General features: G+C 36.1%; 1 long non-coding RNA gene and 1 pseudogene across 1 annotated transcript in view; both read right to left on the bottom strand.

The window, feature by feature from the left end:
• Positions 1 to 25,273, bottom strand: part of LOC129035598 (uncharacterized) — a 163,814-nt gene that overhangs the window by 56,518 nt on the left and 82,023 nt on the right. The window lies entirely within an intron of this gene.
• Positions 22,383 to 22,535, bottom strand: LOC129036021 (U2 spliceosomal RNA; annotated as a pseudogene).

Genomic DNA, 25,273 nt, shown 5'->3' with positions numbered 1-25,273 from the left:
GAGACCAGCCTGACCAACATGGGGAAATCCCATCTCTACTAAAACTACAAAATTAGCTGAATGTGGTAGCGGACGCCTGTAATCCCACCTACTTAGGAGGCTGAGTCAGGAGGATCACTCGAACCCAGGAGGCAGAGGTTGTAGTGAGCCAAGATCACGCCACTGCATTCCAGCCTGTGTGACAAGAGTGAAACTCCATCTCAAAAAAAAAAAAAAAAAAGGATGATTCAAAAGATTACGTGTTTCTTGCTATATAAGGCAGCTACAGAAGGAAAAGGCTCATAAAAGTGGTGTTTTCCTTACTACTGAATGATTGAAAGGTTGCATCTGTTTTCATTTCAATTTGCTTCAATTTCTACTGCGGCTTTAAATATAATATCTACTTTATTTCAGCTCACTTACCAATAATTCAGACTTATACAGGAATAGGTATTATCAGGTATTACCTGATAATAAGCAAATATAAGAAATGTTATTTTCAATATGCAATATTAAAGTCTAATTTGTAATCTACCATTGTAACTCTAAGTAGGAATTAGAGTAAAAATGAATTCTAATTTAAAAATTTTAAGGAGTTTAATACCTTGTATATGTTGAATGTTAATAATTATTATAATAACTTACACTAAAATGTGTAACTTTATAATCAGGACTTTGCATTCACTGGATTAAATACATAAATATAAAATATTCAGCACTGAAAATATTATCGGAAAATTTGTATGACTTTGTTGAGTGAGTAGAAGAAATAATGGAAAAAACGAAAGCAACTTAGGAAAAGTAGACGTATTTAACTACCTAAGTCTATTTATATTATCTCATGCTATTCTATTTTGGTATGGGAAACAATTCCCATAGAATGTTATGGAGCAAGTAATTGAAGAATAAATATTTAAAATCTATGTAATAGTTAAAGATCTAATATCCCTAGTTGTTCAGAGAATGCCTCAAAGTACTAAGAAAAAGATAAATCCGGCAGGGGGTGGTGACTCACTCCTGTAATCCCAGCACTCTGGGAGTCCGAGGCGGGCAGATCATGAGGTCAGGAGATCGTGACCATCCTGGCTAACACAGTGAAACCCCGTCTCTACTAAAAATACAAAAAATTAGCCAGGCGTGGTGGTGGGTGCCTGTAGTCCCAGCTACTCGGGAGGCTGAGGCAGGAGAATGGCCTGAACCCAGAAGACGGAGCTTGCAGTGAGCCGAGATTGTGCCACTGCACTCCAGCCTGGGTGACAGAGCGAGACTCCACCTCAAAAAAAAAAAAAAAGAGAAAGATAAATCCACTTCCCAGTTGGAAAAAGATTTCAGTAATCAATTTAAATTTGAGGAAAATCTATAGCCAAAAACGTGTGACAGGAATCTAACCAATTTTTAAATAATTTCTATATCAATGAGACATATTTTATTTTATCTACCCATCATTTTGAATACCAATAGAAATACAGCCTTCATTTTTGGTAGCAATTTGAGTAAATGAACACTCTTGTACATTGCTAATAGAAATAATTATTGCTATAGCTTTTATGGACTGTAAATTGCCTTTATTTTTAACATTAAAAAAAGACCTACCACCTTAAAATTTTTTCCATAAATCTTACTTTTGTGAATCTTTCGTATAGCAGTAAAGAAAACATACAAGAATACTGGTTAGATCGATTTATAGAGAGAAAACAGAGAGAGAAATGGAGATACATATATGAATATATATGTATACACAGAACTATAGCTATGTATCAAGAGATAAATAGGCATACAGATGTATATTGCAGTATTAGTTTACTGAAACAATATTGGTAAAAATTTTAATGTTTGTCAGTATCATCATTAGAGTGGTATAAAAATCTTACATAATATTATGAAACTATTACAAAAAATAGATACTTCAATATTATATACTGTAAATTTTTTAACAAAGCAAGCAACCAACAAGTTAAGAATAATTTAAAGTATATGATTACATTTTGATAAAAATAGCAACATTCCTTAAATGTTTATGTGTGTGTGTGTGTGTGTGTGTGTGTGTATTAGTGGTAACGAAAAAACAGATTAATAACGTTTGTTAAACCATAAGTGGGCGGTGTCATGCACGTCCCTGTGAAGAGAGTCCACCAACAGGCTTTGTGTGAGCAACAGGGCTGTTTATTTCACCTGGGTGCAGGTGGGCTGAGTCTGAAAAAGGAGTTAGCAAAGGGTGGTGGGATTATCATTAGTTCTTACGGGTTTGGGATAGGCGTACAAAGTACCTTCTTAAGGGCGGGGGAAAATATATGGTATCAGTTGGGGTGGGGCAGGAACAAATCACAATGGTGGAATGCCATCAGTTAAGGCTATTTTCACTTCTTTTTTGTGGATCTTCAGTTGCTTCAGGCCATCTGGATGTACACATGCTGGTCACAGGGGATATGATGGCTTAGCTTGGGATCAGAGGCCTGACAGGCAGGGGGTTCAGGAATGGGAATTCTAGACCAACTCCTTACTTTGTTTTGCTTGAATGTTTACAGAGAATAGATTCCACCATTGTAGATTTTGGTAAGAAACATAATGTATGAAATGTGGAAAGAAAGACAAGTCAATATAATTGGTATAAAAATAAATTGGAAATAAATAAGAAAGTTTTCCCTCTCTCCCTCCCTCCCTCCCTCCATTTTCTCTCCTCTCCTCTCCTCTCCTCGCTTCTCCTTTCCTCTCCTCTCTTCTTTCTCTGCTTTTCTTTTTCTGAGGCTGGAGTACACTGCAGTGGCATCATAGCTTACTGCAGCCTCAAACTCCTGGGCTCAAGCAATCTTCCCTCCTCAGCCTCCCAGATAGTTGAGACTGTGGTGCATGCCACTGCACTTGCTAATTTTTAAGTTTTTTATAGAGTCGGAGTCTAGCTTTGTTGCTGAAGCTGGTCTTGAACTCCTAGACTCAAGCAATCCTCCTGTCTCAGCCTCACAATATGGTGGGATTATAGGCATAAGCCACTGTGCCCAGCCTTAAGAAGCTTTTTGAATAAATTATTATTATTATTACAATCACATTGTTTTCAGTCTCTAACTTTGAACCTCTTATTTTTATTTTTAAAATTTACTTTAGAAATAGTAAGAAGTTTATAAATAAGAAAAAGATAATTCCATCATAAATGGGTCATTTCCACTAAACTATTTGTGTAAAAGTTTAAGAAGATGGCTGCTACTGTAAAATATGACAAAAATGTGTTTAACTTACATTGTATTTTTCTTCTATCTATGCTAGAATACATTCATCCTTATATTAGCTCCCAAGTTGAACTTAAAATATCTGGATGAAGGATTAATAACGTACTCTTTGCTTAGTTCGATTCGAACAAATTAGGTAATAATGAAGCATTTGAATCCATTATCATTTTGAACTATTTTTGTTCTCAATTAGGATGAATTAAAATGAAATCTTGCAATTTGTTAAAGTTTTTAAAAATTTATGTCTAGATCTTATTGAGATTCTAGTTCTTTGGCATAAGAGATTTGTAAAGCCCATGCAATCCTTCATTTCCAGTCACAATTCCAACTTAGATAAGCCTGAAGCTGGTTCAGTTCTGAACCCCACCTAGAGATATTGGGGCTTCCACCACCACTACCTCCTCCTGCTACCCACCACTAGGTGCTAAGATACTAAACAGACAGGGAAAAGGAAAGGGGAAATAAAAAATAACATAGATTCATATGATAAAAATTTATCCCAGTCATCCAGTCCAAATGACAGATGAAAGCAGAACTGATTTGCTGTTCCCCTGAGCACCTTTCCCCAAAGTGCCAAATATCAATGTTTTTAAAGGTAATATGTTGACAGGATAGTTATTAAAACTATAAAAGAAGAGGAAGTACATAAAAGTAAGACCTGGAGGCTGTCAAAAGATTGTGCTATTCTTCCCAATCAACCAATTTTACAGTCCTGTTGAGACCTGGCCTTTGGCTCAGTTCCTTGTTGATGAGACCCAGCTTTCCTATATCCACACACCTCTTTTTTACCCAAACCCTATCAAAGAATCCCTGAGGCTCCAAGGAACTCAGTTTAAAACAAAATACAAAAATTGCTGTCTTAGTTCAATACACTCATTCAATAGATGAAGACATTTGAACTTAAATAGTTGAAATATTTTACTGGAAGTTATGTGTCTTAGTCTATTCATAGCAAACTCCCATAGACCGGGTGGCTTTGAAACCAGATAAATTTATTTCTTGTGGTTCTGGAGCTGGAAAGTCCAAGAGCAAGGTACCAGATGAGGAAGCTGGCTTGAGTCCCTGATTCTTGGTTCATAGAGGACTGTCTCTCACTGTGTCCTCATAGGGTAAAAGGGATGAGGATTTGTCTGGGCCCTTTTATAAGGGCATGAATCCCTAATTACCTGATCAATTCTCAAAGGCCTTATTTTCAAATAACATCTCATTGGGGATTAGGTTTCAGCGTATGATATTTGCAAGCACACAAGCATTTAGTCTATAACATTATGTTTGGTAATGGGCAGAGCTTAGCTTTGAACTCACGACCTCTGCATCTGGGTTTGGTTTTCTTTTCCAACATCAAGATACATCGTAGGAACCTGTCCTAAGTCTTAGTTCATCCTTATTTAAATAAAGAAAATATTTAAAATTACCAGAGATAAAGTTTTAAGTAACCCACAAAACTTTCCACATTAAGGATTTTGTGTTTTATAAATTATACTGTTGACTCAAGCAACACAGATTTGAACTGTATGGGTTCATTTATACATGAATTTTTAAAAGTAAATATATTAGAACATCTTTTGAAGATTTGCAACAATTTGAAAAAAATAGCAGATGAGCCTAATAGCCTAGAAATATTTAAAAAATAAGAAAAAGGTATGTCATGAAAGCATAAAATATATGTAAATACTAGTCTATTTTATCATTTACTACCATAAACTATGCACAAATGTATTATAAGAAATTAAAAATTATCAAAATGTATGGACACAAACACAGACTCTGCATGGTGCCATTGGAAGTTGAGAGAAATGGAAACAATTGTAAAGATGCAATATATTAAATCATAACTGCATAAAATTAACTGTAGTACGTACTATGCTACTGTAATAATTTTGTAGTCACCTCCTGTGGCTCTTACGGTGAGCCCAAGTGTTGCAAGTATTCCCTTAAAGCACTGTGTGATGCTAACCTTCCCTGCATGAGAGGTTTGTCTCTCCAGTAAATTACTTATCACTGTAAAAAGTGATCTCTCACAGTTCTCGTGTATTTTTCATCATGTTTGGTGAAATACTGTAAACCTTAAATAACACCATAGAACCCATATGAAGTGCCACTAGTAATGCTGGAAGGGCTCCCAAGAAGCAGAGAAAAGTCATGACATTACAAGAAAAAGTTAAATTGCTAGATATATATCCTAGATTGAGGTCTGCAGGGCTGTTGTCCTCCACTTTAAGATTAATGAATCCAGCATAAGGACTATTGTAAAAAAAAGAAAAGGAAATTCATGAAGCCCTTCTGCAGCTATGCCAGCAGGCATGAAAACTTGCACTTTTTGTGAAATACAAGATATGTGTGAATTGACTGTTCATGTTATCAGTAAAACTTCCAGTCAACAGCAGGCTATTAAATTTGGGATGAGTCAAAAGTTACGTGCAAATGTTTGACTAATTCCAAGGGAAGAGTTGGTGTCCCAACTCCCATGTTTTTCTTGGATGAACTGTAGTTATACTGTCTGAAATGTGCTTCTAGAATGTTGATAATATTTTGTTTCTTGAACTGCATGTGTATAGCTTGTGACATTCTCTGAGCTGTAAACTTAGGATTTTTGCTGTTTGGATCTATTTTGTACTTTAATTAAAAAGTTAAACAATAGTGACTGTTAATACAGAAATTGCTATAGTATGGACTCATGGGAAAACCACAAAACTTTAATTCATCTACCCTGTGAAATATTACTGAATTGTTCTATATCTAAAGATCTGCAACTCTGAAAGGAAAACTGGAATTATTTTGAATATTGCATGAAAGAATCCACATTAAGTACCTAGCATGGCGCCTGGCATAGCAGATTTTCAATACGGTGTAATTCTCCTTAATAAATATGTTGTAATTTTAATTCTGTTTCAAAGAAGCATTAAGTAATAAAAGGAGTGTAGTCATTGTGGTTTAATTTTCAGGTCTAGCAAATATTAGTTTTCTTTAATTTTTGGAGTTTGGAGTAATCTATAATAGTAAATGTTTACCTGAAATATCCTTCTGTACTTAATGTTCCTCAATTCATGGCCTTCTTATTAGATTGATAACTGACGACTGATTCACTGACTTATCCATTTATTTATTCATTACTTGTACAGTATTTACTGAGTGTATTAATCAGTGTTCTCCAAAGATACAGAACAAATAGAATATGTGTATGTGTGTGTGTTGGCGGCGGGGTAAGGAGAGAGAGAGAGAGAGAGAGAGGGAGAGAGAGAGAGAGAGAGAGAGAGAGAGAGAGAGAGAGACTGTAAGGCTTTAGTTCATAAGGCTGTGGGAGCTAGCAAGTCTGAAATCTTTATGGCAGGCTGGCAGGCTGGAGACCCTGGAAAGAATTCTTGTTGCACTTCAAGTCTAAAGGCAGTTTGGAGGCAGAATTCCTTCATCCTCAGAGGACCTCAGTCTTTTTCTCTCAAAGCCTTCAACTGATTGAATGAGGCTCACTCACTCTTATTATGGAGGGTAATCTTCTTTACTCAAAGTCTACTGATTTAAATGTTAATCACATTTTAAAAATATCTTCATGGCAACATCTGCTATTTGACCAAACATCTGGGCACCATAGCCTAGCAATGTTGACACATAACATTAACCATCACACTGAGTTTTAAATATAAGAAGCATGGCTGGGAACTAAAAATCTGTTGAGCACATAACCTAGTGGTAGAAACTGAAAGGGAAGAAAAGGGGAAAAGAGGGACAGACACAAGGTCAACTAACTAGATTACAATAGGAAAAGCAAAATAACAGATCATTGCCAAATGTCAAGGGAGCTGAGAATAGGAAGTGAATAATTTTGCCTGAATAAAATAAGAGGTGCATTGATGCTCAAGATGCTTTCCTCTCATCCAGAAATTTGGCCCAGAGGAGCAATAGCTCTAGTCAGAGAGAAATTTAAAGAGATGTGTGAAGCTCCACCTTGGGGCTCATGTGGAACTTGTTCTAGGCTTGGTTCCAAAATTTTTGCAAACTTAAGCTGGGATTCAATTTTACAGTGAAATTGAATATGCATTGGGATCTTTCTTAGTTTGAGGCGTAGTCTTTAAAAATCTCCATCCCCCAGATAGATCTTATTTTATAAGCATCATATACAACTATTTGTTTGATTAAATATGCAGAGTTTTTGAAAGCCTTTTATAAATTGCTTTACTCTGTGAGCTATCCAGTTTTTCCATCTGAAATGTTCATAGTAGAATCTTCAGCAAATCACAAAGTTTTTGGTTGCAGGATTTTGGCAGCCAAATTCACTCAGCACAAGGAGCTGTCTTTCTTCAGCACATTGCATTAGAGAAACAGTTATACACCCTAAGGGTTTTCAGAGTTTTTTTGTTCAGCAAAGAATTGAATCATATTCCTGAAAGTGGATCTATTTCTTTCAAGACCAAGTTTAAATGATCATTGACAAATCAAGCTAGACACTAATTAACTCTCCTAATGAAATTAATGCATCTTATATGTATTAATGTTTATATCGCAAGAGACACACTGTCAATCTAGATTTCACAAAGGAATGTTACATACCTTCCAACTATTGAGTATTGGAAAAAATTTCTAGGATCTCTATCTCATCCTAAACTATTCTCCGTCTGGCTGGCTGTGGTTTGGCACATTGGCTTCCTAATCTCCAAATCTCAAGACTACAAAGGTCATATGAAAGCCTTTGTACTTTCTGCCCCATTGGACCTGGAATGTTATTTGTTTGTTTCTTCCATAACTTGCATCTCCACATTCTTCATATATTAACTTTTGTTTTACCTGCTGAGAGAAACTGTCTTTGACCAGCCCATCCACTGCAGGCCTCTGACCACTCATTTCTCATCTATGGGCCACTGCTCTCATGCTCTTTGCAGCCATTGGGGTTCATATAATAATCTTAAGTTATATTGCTTATTTATTTATCTATTCATGTAACACTTTTTTTTTTTTCCACTAGGAAATTTGCTTCACTAGAATAAGGAACTTGCCTGGCTTTTTTTCTTTTTTTTTAACAGCTGTATGCTTAACACAAAATATGTACAAATTCATGTTTGTTGATGAAATAGTGGAAACAAAACAATGTGGCCCTGATAGTCACACAAAATGTTATTTAAAGTGAAGTTCCTAAAAAGTGAGGTCAGGAATACAATTATAGCTTCTGTTTTATTTTAAGTGAGCTGTCAATTATAAATATCAGTCTCCAAAGTGAATGTGAGATAAATGCCATACCCAAATTTAAAAGAGAAATAGTCCCTATCTTTGGATCCTTTGGCCATATTGATACAAAAAAAGTGTGGGGTGCCCCCCAAAATTGTAGGGAAGGCAAGAAGACTGTGAAGAGATATACACATGTATATCTCTTTCCCCTTTTCCTGTGGATGTGGCTTCCTGTTAGCCAAGCTGCAGCGTTGTTATCTCTCTTTTGGGTCTAGCTACCAAGCAAGTCTACCTGGCTCTGAAGTGGTACTGGAGGTTGTCTGCACAGAGTCCTGTGATGTGAACTGTCTATGGGTCTCTCAGCTGTAGATACCAGCAACTGTTCCAGTGGAGGTGGCATGGCGGTGAAATGGACTCTATAACGGTTCTTAGCTTTGGTGGTTTAATGCTCTATTTTTGTGCTGGCTGGCATCCTACTGGGAGCTGGTGCTTTCCAGGGAGCATCAAATATGGTAGTATGGGGAGGAACAGGTGGTGGGTGGGGCCCTAGAACTCCCACGATTATATACCCTTTGTCTTTAGCTACTCCGGTGGATAGGGAAGGCCCACCAGGTGGGAGCAGGGCTAGGTGAGTCTGAACTCAGACTCTTTGGGCGGGTCTTGCTGCAGCTGCTGTGGGGGATGGTGGTGAGGTCCCCAGGTCAATGGAGTTGTGCACCCAGGAGGATTATGGCAGCCTCTGCTGAGTCCTGCAGGTTGTCAGGGAAGTGGGGGAAAACTAGCAGTCACAGGCCTCACCCAACTCCCACGCAATCCGATGTGCCAGTCTCACTCCCCCCATACTCCCCCTAACAGCCCTGAGTCTGTTTCCAGGTGATGGGTGAGCCACGCTTGAGAACTTGCCCCAAGCTACCTGCCTCCCAGCTGCAAAAGACCAGGGCTTTGGTTCTTGCTTTGCCTATGGAGTCTGCACACCAGATTCACACTCTCCCTCAAGTTCTGGCCAGGAGGCTTCTCGTCTGATTCAAATTGTTACAAAGTTCAGCTGGAGATTTCCTTCTCCCTGTGGTGTTTTTCCCCGGGCTCCTCTGGTCACTCTCCTGAAGGATCCCCGTGGTTCCAGGCAGGAATGGCCTGCTTGGGGAGCCAGCGAGCTCCCAGGGCCTTTCCTGCTGCTTCTTCTACCCCTGTATTACACTTGGCTCTGTAGATTGACTCAGCTCCAGGTAAAGTCAGAAACTTCTCCCGCAAACAGATCTTCAGTTTCCCCAGTGGGGGTGTGTGTTTGGGAGAGGAGGATCTCCCTTTCTGCTTCCACAATTGGGGCACTCACAGTATTTGGGGTGTCTCCCGGGTCCTGCAGGAGCAGTCCACTTCCTTCCAAGGGTCTGTGGGTCCTCTTGGGATTCCTGGCTTGTTCTTGCAGTAGATCTGGAGCTAAAATTTTGATGCAAGCCTCCACATGCTTCTCTGTCCATCTGAGTTGGAGCTGCAGTCTAGTCCTGCCTTTTGGCCATGATCCACACAACTTTTTCTTATCTCGAAAAGTTTTAATTTTGAATGAAGATTAAAGCACTTTGGCAATAGGTGAATTGTATTTGCCACTAGGGAAATGTCTGTTGATTAAGAAGAAGCAGAGATTATGGGATCTGACTCAATTTGTATCCACAGGCAGAAGATTACCCCCAATGTGTAAGTTTTAAGGCATCATTTAGATTCAGAAATACATTTGTGTATTTATCTCATCTCAAGAATCAGGTATTTCAACATACCAGTTATAGGCAATTCTGTTATCCCAAGTATTCCTTTAGAGTCTGTGGCAAAATTTATCTCCCTTTCAATTAATTCTCCATGCAGCAGCTATATATGTGTGTGTGTGTGTGTGTGTGTGTGTGTATATATATATATTTTTTTTTTGAGATGGAGTTTTGCTTTTGTTGCCCAGGCTGGAGTGCAGTGGCATAATCTCGGCTCACGGCAACCTCCACCTCCTGGGTTCAAGCAATTCTCCTGCCTCAGCCTTCCAAGTAGCTAGGATTACAGGCATGATCCACCAGGTCCCGCTACTTTTGTATTTTTAGTAGAGACCAGGTTTCTCCATGTTGGTCAGGCTGGTCTTGAACTCCCAACCTCAGGTGATCTGGCCACTTCGGCCTCCCAAAGTGCTGGGATTACAGGCGTGAGCTACTGCGCTCAGTGCCGCAGCTATATTTTTAAAAACTCAAATTAGATTATGAGAATTACCTGCTTAAAAATTTCTAATTGCCTTTTAGTGCTTTTATAATAAAATTTAATCTCCTTGACCATAGCATATAGGGTCTACATATTTTGGCTGGTTGCCCAATTCATTGACCATATTTATTCTAACTCACCTCCCCACACACCCCCACCCCCCCACCCCCACCCCTAACTTCTGTTCTTCAATCACATTGCCTTTTTTAAAATTCTTAAAACATGTCAGGCTTATTTCTACCTGAGAATGCTGTTTCTCCAGCCTGAAATGTTCTGGTTCCAGACTTTCTCATGACTGTATCCTCAGACACTCAGGTCTTAGCACAAATCATCCCTTCATAATGAGGCCTTTGATGACCTCATAATTTAACCTAAACACTTTATCCCTGACCTCCCTGGAGACTGCTCTACCATTCCTAATTTTATCAACTAGCTTTATTTTCTTCATATGATTTATTATTAAGTGAGATTATTTACTTATTTTTTTCCTGCTTTGGTCTGTGTCTTGCATTAGGCTATAAACTCCATGACAGTAGTGAATAAATTTGTTTTACTTAACAATAAAGATCTTAGGACATAGCATGTGCTCAATAAATTTCATTGAATGAAGAAGTAAAACAAAAGCATTTCTTTAAACATTAAATTATCACATAGTTGAATTTTTTTTTAAAAAAAACAACATGATTGTGATTTTGACAAATGGACTACGTACATGAGATTTACTAGTTTGTTTGGTTTTTGATGCCATGGTAGTTTAAAATGTAGTGTTTTTATTTGGGGGATTGTTCAATTTTTACTGCTTAGACAGTTCTTTTAGTCATACATAGGATATGCTAGACATCTTGATAAAATATTTAAAAATTAAACATCATGAATTTTTTACATAATTTCAAATATTTAAGTCTTTTAAAACAAGGTAGACTTAGGTTTATCCAAAATGGTTGGCTAGTAAGATACTCCAGTTCATGGAAAATTTTGATTAATTAGGGCTTATCATATACAACGGCTATTAATAAGTAATTTCTGGAATCGGGTGAAAGAAATCAATTTCAAACTGCATGTAGGTTAACCTGTTGTTTTGATGGCTCTAAATGCACTCTAGAATCTTGCTGAACATCCTAACGGAATAATGTAGAATCACACATATTGGTGCTACATTAAGGGCTTGGCATCCTTCACATTCTTAAGGGATACCTTATTCCTATGTCTTACTTTCCAATAAGTAAAATATTACCACAGGTGTTGGAGGAGTGGTGGTGGTGTTGGAAAAGGGAGGAAGGGAAAAATGAATCTCATGTTTTCTATCTTTGTAGTGAAAATGCTGCATTATCTTAACAAAACATTCTAGGAATAGAGGGAAATGATTATTCATAGAAAAATTGTATCTCCTTTAGATATCTTGTTATAAATTATTTAACTTCAATCTCCCCTTCCCACGTCTGCAAACTTCCAAAGCTGTAGTAGTCTACTGTGTAACGGGAAGAATGACATCCTAATGTGTCTAGAAAGCATCTAAGTGGAAATGCTACGAGAGTTCTGACTTGTGTCATTAGTTAAATGTTAACCTCATAAATTATTGTATGTTTATAAATGTCTTCTTAATATTACTCAAATAATGTCACAGAAAACTTCACAAAATATGGTATGGTGTTCTCTATCATCTTATCATTTTTATAATTTGAGCAAGACTTGTTATCATTTTATCGTATGTAAAAATGGAAGAAAGAAAAGCACCAGCCTCCAAGGCGATTTTGCATAGAAGTGTTTTATTCCTATAGGATATCACATTTACATGTAATATATCTTTACTGCATTGCATTACAGTTATTTTTTAAAAATTTCACTTTCCCACTGTACTAAGAGTTAGGTTGTTTGTTGAAGCAAAATGTTTCATTGTTATTATTCTTAAAATATCTACCTCTACCTGAATACTTAAGAATAGGCTTGGCCATGTAGCCTGATATTTGGGAGAAGTGAGAAAAAAGAAAAGAGAGAGAGAGAGAAAGACAGAGAGATGACAACAGGACCAAAAGTAAAGTCTTAAAAAACTTGATTCATGAGTGGTAAGATATGAGAAGTTTGATGTTTTGAAAATCATTTTTTAAAGTGTATTTTGTTTTCTTTTCTTAGAAACTGAGTTGAAAGCAATTTCATCTACAATGAGCTATAATGCTCTACAGTAATGTAGGTGTATGTCACCATCAGAAGAAAGGGCAAGACTTAGAAGAAACCTTGGCCAGAAGGAAGATGGAGGAGAGAACCTGTGCTGTTTGCCGCCTCCTAAAATTGTGGGAAGAAGAATTGGGCAGAAAGAAGGAAACATCCATTGAGACATTTTTGTCATAACACTTCTGCTGTGGGCAAAATTTCACTTTGCATTAGAAGATCTGTCAAGAAACCAGCTCTTATAGTCCCTTGGCAGATTCTGGGGCACTTATGCATCAGTCAGACGGAGCACAGATATAATGCCCCTAAACATCTTTTGGATTCCATGTAGTGTGAACTGACTCAGAAATTCCTCTCTCCTCCAAGAAAGGATGAGGCACTTGCAGAGTCTGAGATGGTAGGTAGCCAAAGGAAGCCATAGAGAGGTGGAGATTAATCTGCTGTTGAGGTCTATAAGGAAAACCAATTTTGCTTGGGGGAGGGAAAAAAAAAAAAAAAAGAAAATCAGAGCCAGAACTTCAGTTGTCTATTTGAGTAAGAACTGAGTATTTGGCTAGAGTTGAGGGTACACATGGGAGTGTTGGGAGGTTAGGGAACCACTTGTCCTGATCCAGCTAAGATTCATCCCACTTGTTAGCCAACCTCAGACTTCAATATTTGATGCCAGTGTCACACCCAGGTGACAAGAGGTATTATTATAGAAATCAGAAGAGCCAGAGGGTGGTAAAAAATCTCATTCATGTAGACTTGGTGTATGTGCTTCCAACATATGAAGCTACTTAAGCTTCTACTTTTAATATATACTACATATGCCGTATGGTAAAAGAAGGAAACGAAATCTCTAAGATCAAACATTTGGTAAAGAAAAAAATGTAACTGAGTTATCCATAGTAAATTGATACTATTATTAGATCAGACTAAGTTTATAAAATTGAAATCTATCTATCTATTCATCTAATTATTTTTTATACTACTCCTACCCAGTGCCTTGATGTGATGGTTAATAGTAAGTGTCAACTTGATTGGATTGAAGGATGTGAAGTATTGTTCCTGGGTGTGTCTGTGAGGGTGTTGCCAAAGGAGATTAACATTTGAGTCAGTGGACTGGGAGAGGCACACCCACCCTCAATCTGGGAGGGCACCGTCTAATCAGCTGCCAGGATGGCTAGAATAAAGCAGGAGGAAGAAAGTGGAATGAGGAGATGGGCTGAGTCTTCCGACCTTCATCTTTCTTTTGTGCTGGATGCTTCCTGCGTTCGAATATCGGACTCCAAGTTCTTCAGCTTTTGGTTTCTTGGACTTATACCAGTGGTTTACCAGGGGGTTTCGGGCCTTTGGTCACAGACTGAAGGCTGCACTGTCGGCTTCCCTACTTTCCAGGTTTTGGGACTCGGACTGGCTTCCTTGCTCTCCAACTTGCAGCAACTATTGTGGAACTTCACCTTGTGATTGTGTGAGTCAATACTCCTTAATAAACTCCCCTTCATCTATGCATCCAACCTATTAGTTCTGTCTCTCTAGAGAATCCTGACTAATACACTTGTTATCAGCAAGAAAAGAAAGTGAACAAAGATTGTCTTTGATAATCCAAAGGCTTCTTTGACAAAGGTATTATAGTAAATAGATTCATATTAGTGGAGTGTTCCCAAACAACAACAACAAAAGAAATAACTTTATTTGTATTTTTGAAGATTTCTTCAAATTAACTTTAAAGTTACTGTATAAGGGTACTTAGAATTAAAATCCAGTTTCTGGTCTGGAATGTAAGGAGCTTAGAAGTCTCTTCTCTGTTTTAACAAGTAAAAAGCTGAATAAACTGAAAAACCAGCAACTCTTCTTAGATCCAGAAGAGAAATGAGATCACAGGGCAAACCACTTCCCCAAAGTTGAAGAGACAGCCAGAAAAATACAGAAATAAAAACTATAACACTCTGATTTTAAAAAATCAAAGGAGAACTAAAGAAATAGAGATAAATTCCATTTTTATGGGTAGAGAGATAATATTAAGAAGTCAATTCTCCCAATTTGATCTGTAGATTCAATGCAATCCCAATCAAAATCCCAGAAACATATATTGTGGATATCAACAAACTGATTCTAATGGGTCATTATATGGAGAAGCAAAAGGCCCAGAATAGCCAACACAAAATCAAAGGAAATAACAAAATTGGAGGACTAACGCTACTCAGTTTCAAGACTTAGTACGAAGCTACAGTAATCAAGATCATTTGATAGTGACAAAAGAATAGATAAGTACATTAGTGAACAGAATAGAGAGCTCAGAAATAGATCCACATAAACATAGTCAACTGATCTTTGATGAAGGAGCAAAGACAACACAACGGAACAAAACAGCCTTTTCAATAAATGGTGCTGAAACAAGTGGACATCCACATGCATACAATAATCAAGATGGAGACCTTACACCCTTCATAAAGTTAACTCAGAATGCAGCACAGATCTAAAAGTAATATGTAAAACTATAAAACTCTTTGAAGATAACACAGTAGAAAATCTATATAACCTTGTGTATAGTGATGACTTTTTAGATACAACACCAAAGGCACAATTTATGAAATAAAGAATTGATAAGCTGGAGTTCATCCAAATTGCAAATTTCTGTTTTGCAAAATATATTGCCAAGAGAATGTAAAGGTATGCTGCAGATTGGGAGAAAATATTTGCAGGCATATCTGACAAAATAATGTTATCCAAAATATGCAAATAATTCTTAAAACTTAACAACAAGAAAACAAACAAACAGTTCAAAACCTAGGTCAAAGACCTTGGCAGACACCTCACCAAAGAAGATATACAGATGACAAATAAGCATATGAAAAGGTGTTCATAAAATTTGTCGTCAGGTAAATGCAAACTAAAACAAAAATAAGATACCTATACATCTGTTAGAATGGTCATAATCCAGAACACTGCAACACTAAATGTTGGAGAACATGTAGACCCACAGGAACTCTCATTCATTGCTTGTGGGAATGAAAAAATGGTACAGCCACTTTGGAACAGTTTAGTAGTTTCTTACAAAACTCAACATGCTCTTATCATACTTTCCAGTAATTTTGACCCTTGGTATCTACCCAAAGAAGCTGAAATTTTATAGCCACACAAAAACCTGCATAGGAACGTTTACAGCAGCTGTACTCATAATTGTCAAAACTTGTAAGCAACCAATATGTCCTTTAGTAGGTGAATAGAAAAATAAATAGTGGTACATGTAGTCAGAAGAATATTGTTCAGAACTAAAAGGAAATGAGCTATCAAGAAATGAGAAGCATGGAGGAAACTTAAATGTATATTATTAAGCAAAAGAAGCAAATCTGAAAGGGCTTTATACTAAATGATTCGAATTACATATGACATTCTAGAAAAGGCCAAACTGTGGAGCCAGTAAAAGGATCCATTGTTGCCAGGGGTTGGGGCTAGTGATAGGAGATAAATAGGTAGAGTCCAGAGGATTTTTAGGGCAGTGTAAATACTGTGTGATACTACTCTGATGAATACATGTCATTATATGTTTATTCAAACACACAGAATGTACAAACCAACAGAGAACGTAAACTATGGGCTTTGGGTGATAATAATGTATCAATATAGATTCATGAACTGTAACATGTATAACTTTTGTGGGAGATGCTACTAATGGGGAAGGCTATACATCTGTGGGGGCAGGTGGTATATAGGAAATATCTGTACCTTTCAATCAATATTTCTGTGAACCTAAAATTGCTCTAAAAATAAATATAATAAAATAGAATTGGTTTGAAAGTGTATTTTAAGAAGAGATAACTTGAAGATATCAATTAAAATTGAATATAATCTGACAATTTAGCAACTCTTCATTTCTAACTTGTTTAATTTTTTTGATATTAGTTTACCTTTATAAGATTTATGGTAGAATAGGGAGTTATATTTGCTGTGTACTTTTATGATTATCTATTATAATCACAAGTTGAAATTATTCAGTCTTTTTATTCATCAGTCCACTTGCCTCTATTATCAAGGCACATAGAGTTATTGATTATTAAAAGATGCTTCCAAGAAGTACTCTTCCTGGATGTTTGAATGTAATTGAGTGAGCTTGTCCATTTATTGGTATATTCAGCAGTTTAAGAGCTTGCAGTTTTGATTTTCTATCCCTTCCTTGCTTGGGCAGTTCCTTCCTGTACAACATGCTGCAGTATTTGTGATTCTTTGCTGAGCACCGGAGCAAAATGTTGCAATCCTGTTAATTTGAATATCTCCCTCACCTTACGGCTCAAATCATTCATCTGATATTCTCAATTCAAAGTGCCTTGGAAACTGGTATGGTGGTATGCATATTTGAAATCCACAGATGAATTAATGTATTTATCCAACAATGTAGTGTTTTCCTTTATCAAGTTATTTGGTAGAGATGCTAATAGAGTAACTGTGAATTTTGTCCCTAAGCACCTGGTATAAGTGCTAATATGTAAATAAGCCAAAGAGTAGTTCCCACAATAGCTGACAGGAGGATTCATCTATGCATAATGATGTGCTGGATGAATCTCATTCTTGCTTTAGTACAGCTAAGCATGCAATAGCCTGTGAGGATGAGGCAAAGAAAAGGTTAATTCTCAGAGGCTCATCTTTCTCTACATTAACTAATTAATAATGGAATTCATTAGAATTATTTAGCTTATGAATATATGAAATTTAAATTTTATATTTCTTTCATGTTATAATTTGAGAATGAAACTATAGGTGACACAGGGAGACCTATTCTACACAAATGTGCATTAAATTTAAATTTAGTCATCTCTACTTATTGACTTTTACTAAATGCAGATCAGTTTTTCAAATGCTCAAGAGAGCAATGGAGAAAAAGAAAGAGAAAGGAAGAGAGACTATAAAAAATGCTACCTGTATGTCTGCTAAAATGAATTCTTAATAATTGTTATGAAGCCATATTATCAATGTAAATTGAACACAGCCCAGAGATGAACTTGGTATGACTTTCAATTGTGTGAAGGTATTAGATTCACTTATAAACTAAACATTTATTCAGCAACCACTGTGTTCCAAACCTATAAAAAATGTTGGAAATAAAAGTGAATGTAGCCAGGTGCGGTGGCTCCTGCCTGTAATCCCAGCACTTTCAGAGGCCGAGCTGGGCAGATCACTTGAAGTCAGGAGTTTAAGACCAGCCTGGCCAACATGGCGAAGCCCTGTCTCTACTGAAAATGCAGAAATTACCGGGTGTGGTGGCGGATGCCTGTAATCCCAGCTACTCAGGAGACTGAGGCAAGAGAATCGCTTGAACCCAGTAGGCAGAGGTTGCAGTGAGCCAAGATTGCGCCACTGCACTCCAGCCTGGGCGGCAGAGCCAGACTCTGTCTCAAAAAAAGAAAAAAAAAGTGAATGAGACAAAGACACCAGCTTCAGTGAACTACAGGAGAAGAGAGGCAGGGAGGACACTCATAATAATGCTTGCTAAGTATCAGGTATTGTTCTTAGAGGTCTGTCTGAATTAACTCATTTGATTCTTACTCTTATAAAACATATTTATCTCTGTGGGAAAGATACTTTACTCCAGTTCCACAGATGAGGAAACTTTGGCACTGAACGCTGATATTAACTTATCTAAGTTCATGTAGTTATTCTACTAACCAGGAGAGGTGAAGTCATGTGTCTATACCAAAGAAATCATAAGAACATAGAATAAAGGTCTATTGTGTCTTTTCTTGCTCAAGTCGTAGTCTTATTTGGCTTGGGAATTCCTCCTTCAAGAGGTCACTCAGAGATCAAGGTTGCTTCCACGTTGTAGCTACAAAACTATAACTAAAACATTGGAAATACCTAGTTTTCAAGGTCATCATGGAGAGTTAGGGAGGGTAAGGGGATTGATCACGGAGATTATGAACAGTCCTGGAAATGACGAACGCTACTTCCTTCATATCCATTTGCTAAATCAGTCATGTGGTTCCAACTTAATATAAAGCAATCTAGGAAATGTGGTTCTTCTATGTGCTTTTAAGACAACATGAACTGGTGAACTGACAAATTTGTGTCACAGTTAATGAGTGGCACAGATAAGATTTGAACCTAGACAGTCGTACAGTGGTCGGTCACCCTCTTAACCATTAAGTGCTTCCTGTAAAGAAATATTTATAATGCAATGTGGCAAATGAAGCCAAGCAGAAAAATGAACATTGGAGAGCTAAAGGAGAGCACTTTGTAGTCAATAAGTCCTCATCAAAATCACATGTAACATAATAAAGTTTGGTATTTGTCCTTCTGAATAAACAAGGTGATATGTCAACACTGTACTCTGTTCTTATACAGTATTTCTTTGTCAAGAAAAATATATTCTATGGTTCAGTCTTATTGTGTAGTTTTATCATACTCTTATGTATTTAACCTAAAAAAGGGATAAACTCTGTGGGCTTTTCACTCTTATGTTAAAACTAAAATATAATTTACACATACAATATAAGCATATATGCAAAACCAATAAAATTCAAATCAACAAATTTAATATGACAGATAAAATTATTTTGTTGAAACTAAATTGCAATTCCCATTGTGACTCTGATTTTGATTGCTATATTGCAATTCCTTTGATTTTGGCATGACTTGTCTGCTGGTTGCCCTTGATGGCTTCAACTTTCCTACCATAGTTTTCTATTTGAATAAGTAGGAAACATTTGTTTATGTAGCACTTTCTCATATCATTTGGCCTTCGCTTGTGTTGGTGCAAGATATAGTATTTACATGTTAAGTTGGACTCTGTCTTACATTAATTTACCTGTGCCTTCTAAAGTGGAATTACCTGAAGGCAATACAATTGTAAGTATAAATGCAAATTGTGTAAATGGGGATTAAAGTATAAATGGGGATTAAAATTGTCTAAGAGAACTCACACATGTAATGGATATCTTTTTAGTATGGGACCCATGGGTTTCTAAAACTACTGGGAGACAATGCATAAGACCTGCAACACAAACTAATAAGGGGTAGGCTTTTTAAAACTAGGGAAATAGCTTCATTTTTTGTTTTAAAGAAATAATGGGTGTCTCTACAGAAGAGTAGGAGCAGGGTTCTATTATTCGACCCATGTAGGCTATGTGTAATCTCAGCCAGCCTGGATTCAATTCTTCATTTCCATGCCCTGGCACTTTATTGCAACTGATTTGTAATCTTTGTGCATTTTCCACATAAAATATTTTCTGTAATATTATGTAAAAGTGAAAAATGGCTTTGTTGAGTAGGCATTGTTAAATTTATAAGTTACAAGCAATACTAAAGCCTGAAATTTAGATGGACACCTGGAATCATGGAAATCTTAAGTTTAGTAAAAATCATGGGTCTTTTTTTTTTTTTTTTTTTTTTTTGAGATGGAATTTTGCTCTTGTTGCCCAGGCTGGAGTGCAATGGTGCGATCTCGGGTCACAGTAACTCCGCCTCCTAGGTTCAAGCGATTCTCTTGCCTCAGCCTCCCAAGTAGCTGGGATTACAGGCATACGCCACTGCGTTTGGCTAATTTTGTATTTTTAGTAGAGACGAGGTTTCTCCATGTTGGTCAGTCTGGTCTCGAACTCCCGACCTCAGGTGATCCGCCCGCCTTGGCCTTCCAAAATGCTGGGATTTCAGGCATGAGCCACCACGCCCGACCTAAAGTAATGGGTCTTGTATTTGTAGAGATTCACATTTTTTGACAGCAAAGTAATATATTACTCAATGAAACAATAATTCAAACCCAGATAAAAATTAAAAAACAAACATTTTTACTTTACTCTTTTCTTTCCCCAGTTTTTCCTACTTTTCTACTTTTTAAAAATACTTCTCCCCCTTCCTTTTCTGTTTCACTCCTCTCTTCTCTCTCTCTTCATTTGGTTTATCATTAAATGAGGATTATGAAATAGATACTATTTGTCAGGTATTATGCTAAACACAGAGGATTCACAGATGCGTAAGAGGCAGTCTTAAATTTCAAGGAGATTTCAGTGTAGTAGGAAGTAGAAACACAATTAATAAAGTATTTAGGTGATGGGCTGAGGTGGTTAACACCTAGGAAAGGAAGATATAGTTGAATTGAAATGGAGCGGCCAAAAAATTTGGCAAGGTAAGTTTTGAGGTTAGGTGATGGTCAAGAGGGGCTTCTAAGAGTAATCTTTTACACTGAATCTTTAAGGACACATAGGCTACTCTGGTGGTCATTTAGACCCAGGGTAGAATATATTACAGCACACAATACATATTTAAAAACTCTCTGCACACATGGGGAGGGATTATCTCTGAAACAGATACCTGATTATTTCTGTTGAGCCTATTATTAATGGTATTACACTTTCATGTCCATTAGAAACACCTGAAGTGTTAAATAAACAGTTTGGTATCTAGACCCTTTCCCCAAAGAAACTAATTAGATCTGTAGCAGGACTGAGTAATCAGTGTTAAATTCTGATTGTTTAAGCAGGTGATCCAGAGTCTATAGATTATAAACTCCACCACATTTGGCTTGCAAATATAATGATAGGTTTGCAGTTGTGTTTGGGTATAGGGGTTGATTTTTTTTTAAATAAAAAAGAAGAATTGTTGAGAGTACACTGGGTAGAGGTGGCTGAAGCACACTTATGAAGATATAACAAGAAAAGAGAATCTCTGAGAATATTAGAAGTGAGGTGCTTCCTGAGGTGAAATGGGTAGTAAAAAATTGTGAAAGCTGCAGTAGTGTAAGGGATGCAGAATGTCTAAGTGTAGCAATTTATAATGGTTGACTTGTTTTTGTTTTGTTTTAATAAAAAAATCTCTTTTGCTTCACAAAAGCTTTGGTAAAGTTGACTGCATAAACATGGTTAGCTGTATGTAACTTATTTTTTTTAAGACATTAAGAAGACGTTTTATCAGTCATGTGCTAGAGCCAAGCTGTACAGCATGGAAGATACAATTTCTAAAATTACAGGAATTTTGTGAGGTAGTCACTAAATATAACCATCATTAAAAATTAACATATAAACTTACATATAAAAATTAACATGTAAACTTATAAGCAAATATATTGTATTAATAATAGTTAATATATATTGAAAACCTATCACTACCTAATTATTTTACTACAATGTACCATTATCTTTGCTTTTGAGGCTATTGATGACTATTGTATCTGAGTATGTATATACATATGTATATACATTTATATCTGAGTAATCTGAGTATAAGTATACTCAGACACAATAGATATTAATAACCTGAAAAGCAAAGATATGTATGCAGTGGTATACTACTGCACATCTCTTCTCAAGTCTTCTTACAGAGACCTCTCATTGGTATCTTGAAATTGTCACGATGGGAGAATTTGCAACATGAAAATGATCAAGCATTGTAGAGAAAGACTCGGTATTTTTCTTGTTTTCTTTTGAAAGCTGGTTCTTACTCACTGTCTTAGTGGACTACTTTTTTGTCTTTCCTCCCTCTCCACCCTTCCTTTTCCTTTTGTCTTTCTTCTTCCCTCCCTTTCTTCCTCTGTCCTCCCATTCTTTCTTTTTTCCACTTTACCCATCTGGTATTCATTTTCCTTTCATAGGGCTGTGGCTTTTGAGAAACACCTACTTGTACTAACAGCCTGTCTACTTTTTATGACATGATTCAGTGGAATATAAAGAATTTAGAGTAAACCAATCTAAACATCTACACATTCTATTCTCAGCCATAGCTGATTGCTGAGAAATGCACTTGACTCAAGTCAGGCTAGTCACAGATAAAATTTTACACTTGATCTTAGCCAAAAGGCTGAGAAACTATAGATAAAATTTTAATTGCAATCCCAAGATTTTTGTTTGAAAGGACTGGGAAACAGTCTATTACTTTTCCTTTGGACATTAATCACCAGGATAATAGCCTGTGGATTCCTGGCACTAACATAGTGGCTAGGAGGGAGGATGGCTTGAGGGTGAAGCCAGGACAAAAAAAAGAACTAAGCACGCAAGATAGTGGGCCCTGGTCATATCATCTGAGCCCTAGATTAAGCTATATCTGGATTATTCACTTCCTTGAGTGAACACATTACTTTTCTTCATTAAATATGTTTGAGGGTCTTTCCCACATTAGTTATATAAAATCTTCCAATTGCAGCAGATTGAACTTTATACCTTGTATAAAATAGTGCAAAACAGAGATCATTCCTATGGGCTGGTGAGATAATCCATGAACTGGAGAAGCAGAAGTCCAGGCAGAACCTGTGGAGATAGCAGAGACTCACCAAGAAAAGAGAAACTGAGCTCTCAGACTTGGCAACTAGTGAGGGTTACATTATTCACTATGTTTAACTTTACTATCTATTAGTATTTGGTCTTTAAATAGTAATTACTTTTTATTCTATTGTTATGCAGTTTTACAATCTGCATTTCTTGGTTTTATGTATTTTACCTGAAGGATTAGTTAAAATAAATATTTCATGAGGTCAAAGACTGTATTTTTGTTTTGTTTTTAACCTCACATCATCCCATCCTTTGAAATATTGTGTGTTTGGTAAATGTTGTTAATTGATTAACTACATTTTATCACATCTTAGGGAGAGAACTTGGTATCAAAAAAATTCTTTTGTATTTCCATTATTTATTGTATGACTCTTGAAAATTATATGTATCCTAGAGTGCTTTCATGAAAAAAATGGATAATAAATTGAGCAAATTATCAATATCCTCTATCTGTGATAACTTATAAATAAGAAGATTAGGGGAAGTGATAGAAGATGAATTTTCTTGTTAAGGAGTTCATGCATTAAGTAAAACTTAAAATAGTTTGATCCTAGGGTGACCATACATTCTATTTGCCACTTATGCTGGCAAATTATTAATAGCACTCTCTTTAATTCTTAACAGTGTCCCAGTTTGTATGATAAATTGCATTGCCCAGTAGTTACTAAAATATTTCTCAAACCTGGATATCATCTGAATTACCAGGAGACAGATTTTTTTTAAATATAAAGTATTTCCAACATGTAAAAAGAAAGAAAATAATAGAAACCTGTATGCCCACAATCAAAATCGGATAAACGTTAACATTTTGACATTTTTCTTTAACTGTTTTCTTGTAAAAGCAAGACAATATTACAATTAGTATTAATAAATCTACTATCCCAACCTTTTCATCTTCCCTTTCTCCCCAGAGATAATTATTATGGTCAGTAAATTATCCTGCCTGTGCATTCATTTATATTTTGACTGTGTGTGTATTAAAGACTTAGATGTAGTAATTTGCACAATTTAATACTGTTTATATAAAAGTTACTAAAACAAAAACAGTAATATATATTTTTATGAAAACATTTAAAAAATATGAATTACTGAACATCTCTCCTATGCATTAACTCAGAATGTTTTGGATTTGGAACCAGGAATATATATTGTGTCCCAGATGATTTTGATATGTAGATAGCTTTGGGAAATTTGATTATTGTCAGATCCCAAACTAATTTACAATGTTTAATTAGATTTATAATATCTAGTTTGATGGGCTAGAGATTCAATATTGAATATAGGCAATAAACATCCCAGGATGAAATCTGATAAGCTAAACAGATCAACTTTTCAGTGATCTTTAAAATACAGCCTGTTATGTTTTCCTCTTATATTAGTATATTAGTTTCACACGGGTTTTCAAGGGTGAGAACTATGGAATTTCCACCTATTATTTCAATTCCCAAATTGAAGTAGGCCAATTAAGCTGTGAAGCAAGACAATTAAACCGTGTGGTCATGGGCATACGGCAATATACTAAAAATTACATTTAGGAAATGCTTATGTGAATAAAAGATAATGCTAATGCATTATTGAGCTTCAGGAAAGGCCAAAAACATTTTAGAAAACATTAATGGGTTTAGAGAATGGATGCTGAGAATATGCTCTTAATGTATTGAATTAAGAAAGAATAATATAGAAGGCAAAAATGAACTTTCAGAATAGAAACTATTAAAGAAGAATAAAGGTATAGGCCTAAATAAATTGCTAATTCATTGTATGCACTGAAAAGTATCTAATTTCAAGCACTTTACTAAACTTATTGAAATTCTTAGAGTATTATATATTTGACTTCCTTAATCATTGCACGTTTTGTCTCTTTTTAACCAAAATCAACTGACCTGGTATGCTCTGATTATATGAGTGTTTACGCAATTGTCCTTGAGTCCTAAAGCAAATTGTGATTCATTTCATACAATGGTACTAATGATAGAAAACAACTTAGAAAATAAACTTTGAGACTTCTGGAAAGTTTCAAGTGACATATCCTAAATATTTACATGTATATTTACATGAGACTTCATTGACAGATTCTCACCACCAAACTTCATCAATCAAGCATAATTTGGAGTGAATTGGAAAGACAGGGACACATTCTCAAAATATCTTCAAAAGATTTAATGATGTCACTCTATGTTTCTAAAAGTTACAGTGACTTTGGCACCTCATCATTTTACTTGTCTTTTGGAGTCTCAAGATAATAGAAAGGGAATAATGAAAAGGATAGGATAATTTGGGAAG

This window comes from Pongo pygmaeus, chromosome 3, assembly GCF_028885625.2.
Source record: "Pongo pygmaeus isolate AG05252 chromosome 3, NHGRI_mPonPyg2-v2.0_pri, whole genome shotgun sequence".
Lineage (NCBI taxonomy): Eukaryota > Metazoa > Chordata > Mammalia > Primates > Hominidae > Pongo > Pongo pygmaeus.
This window is presented reverse-complemented; position numbering and strand designations above follow the sequence as displayed.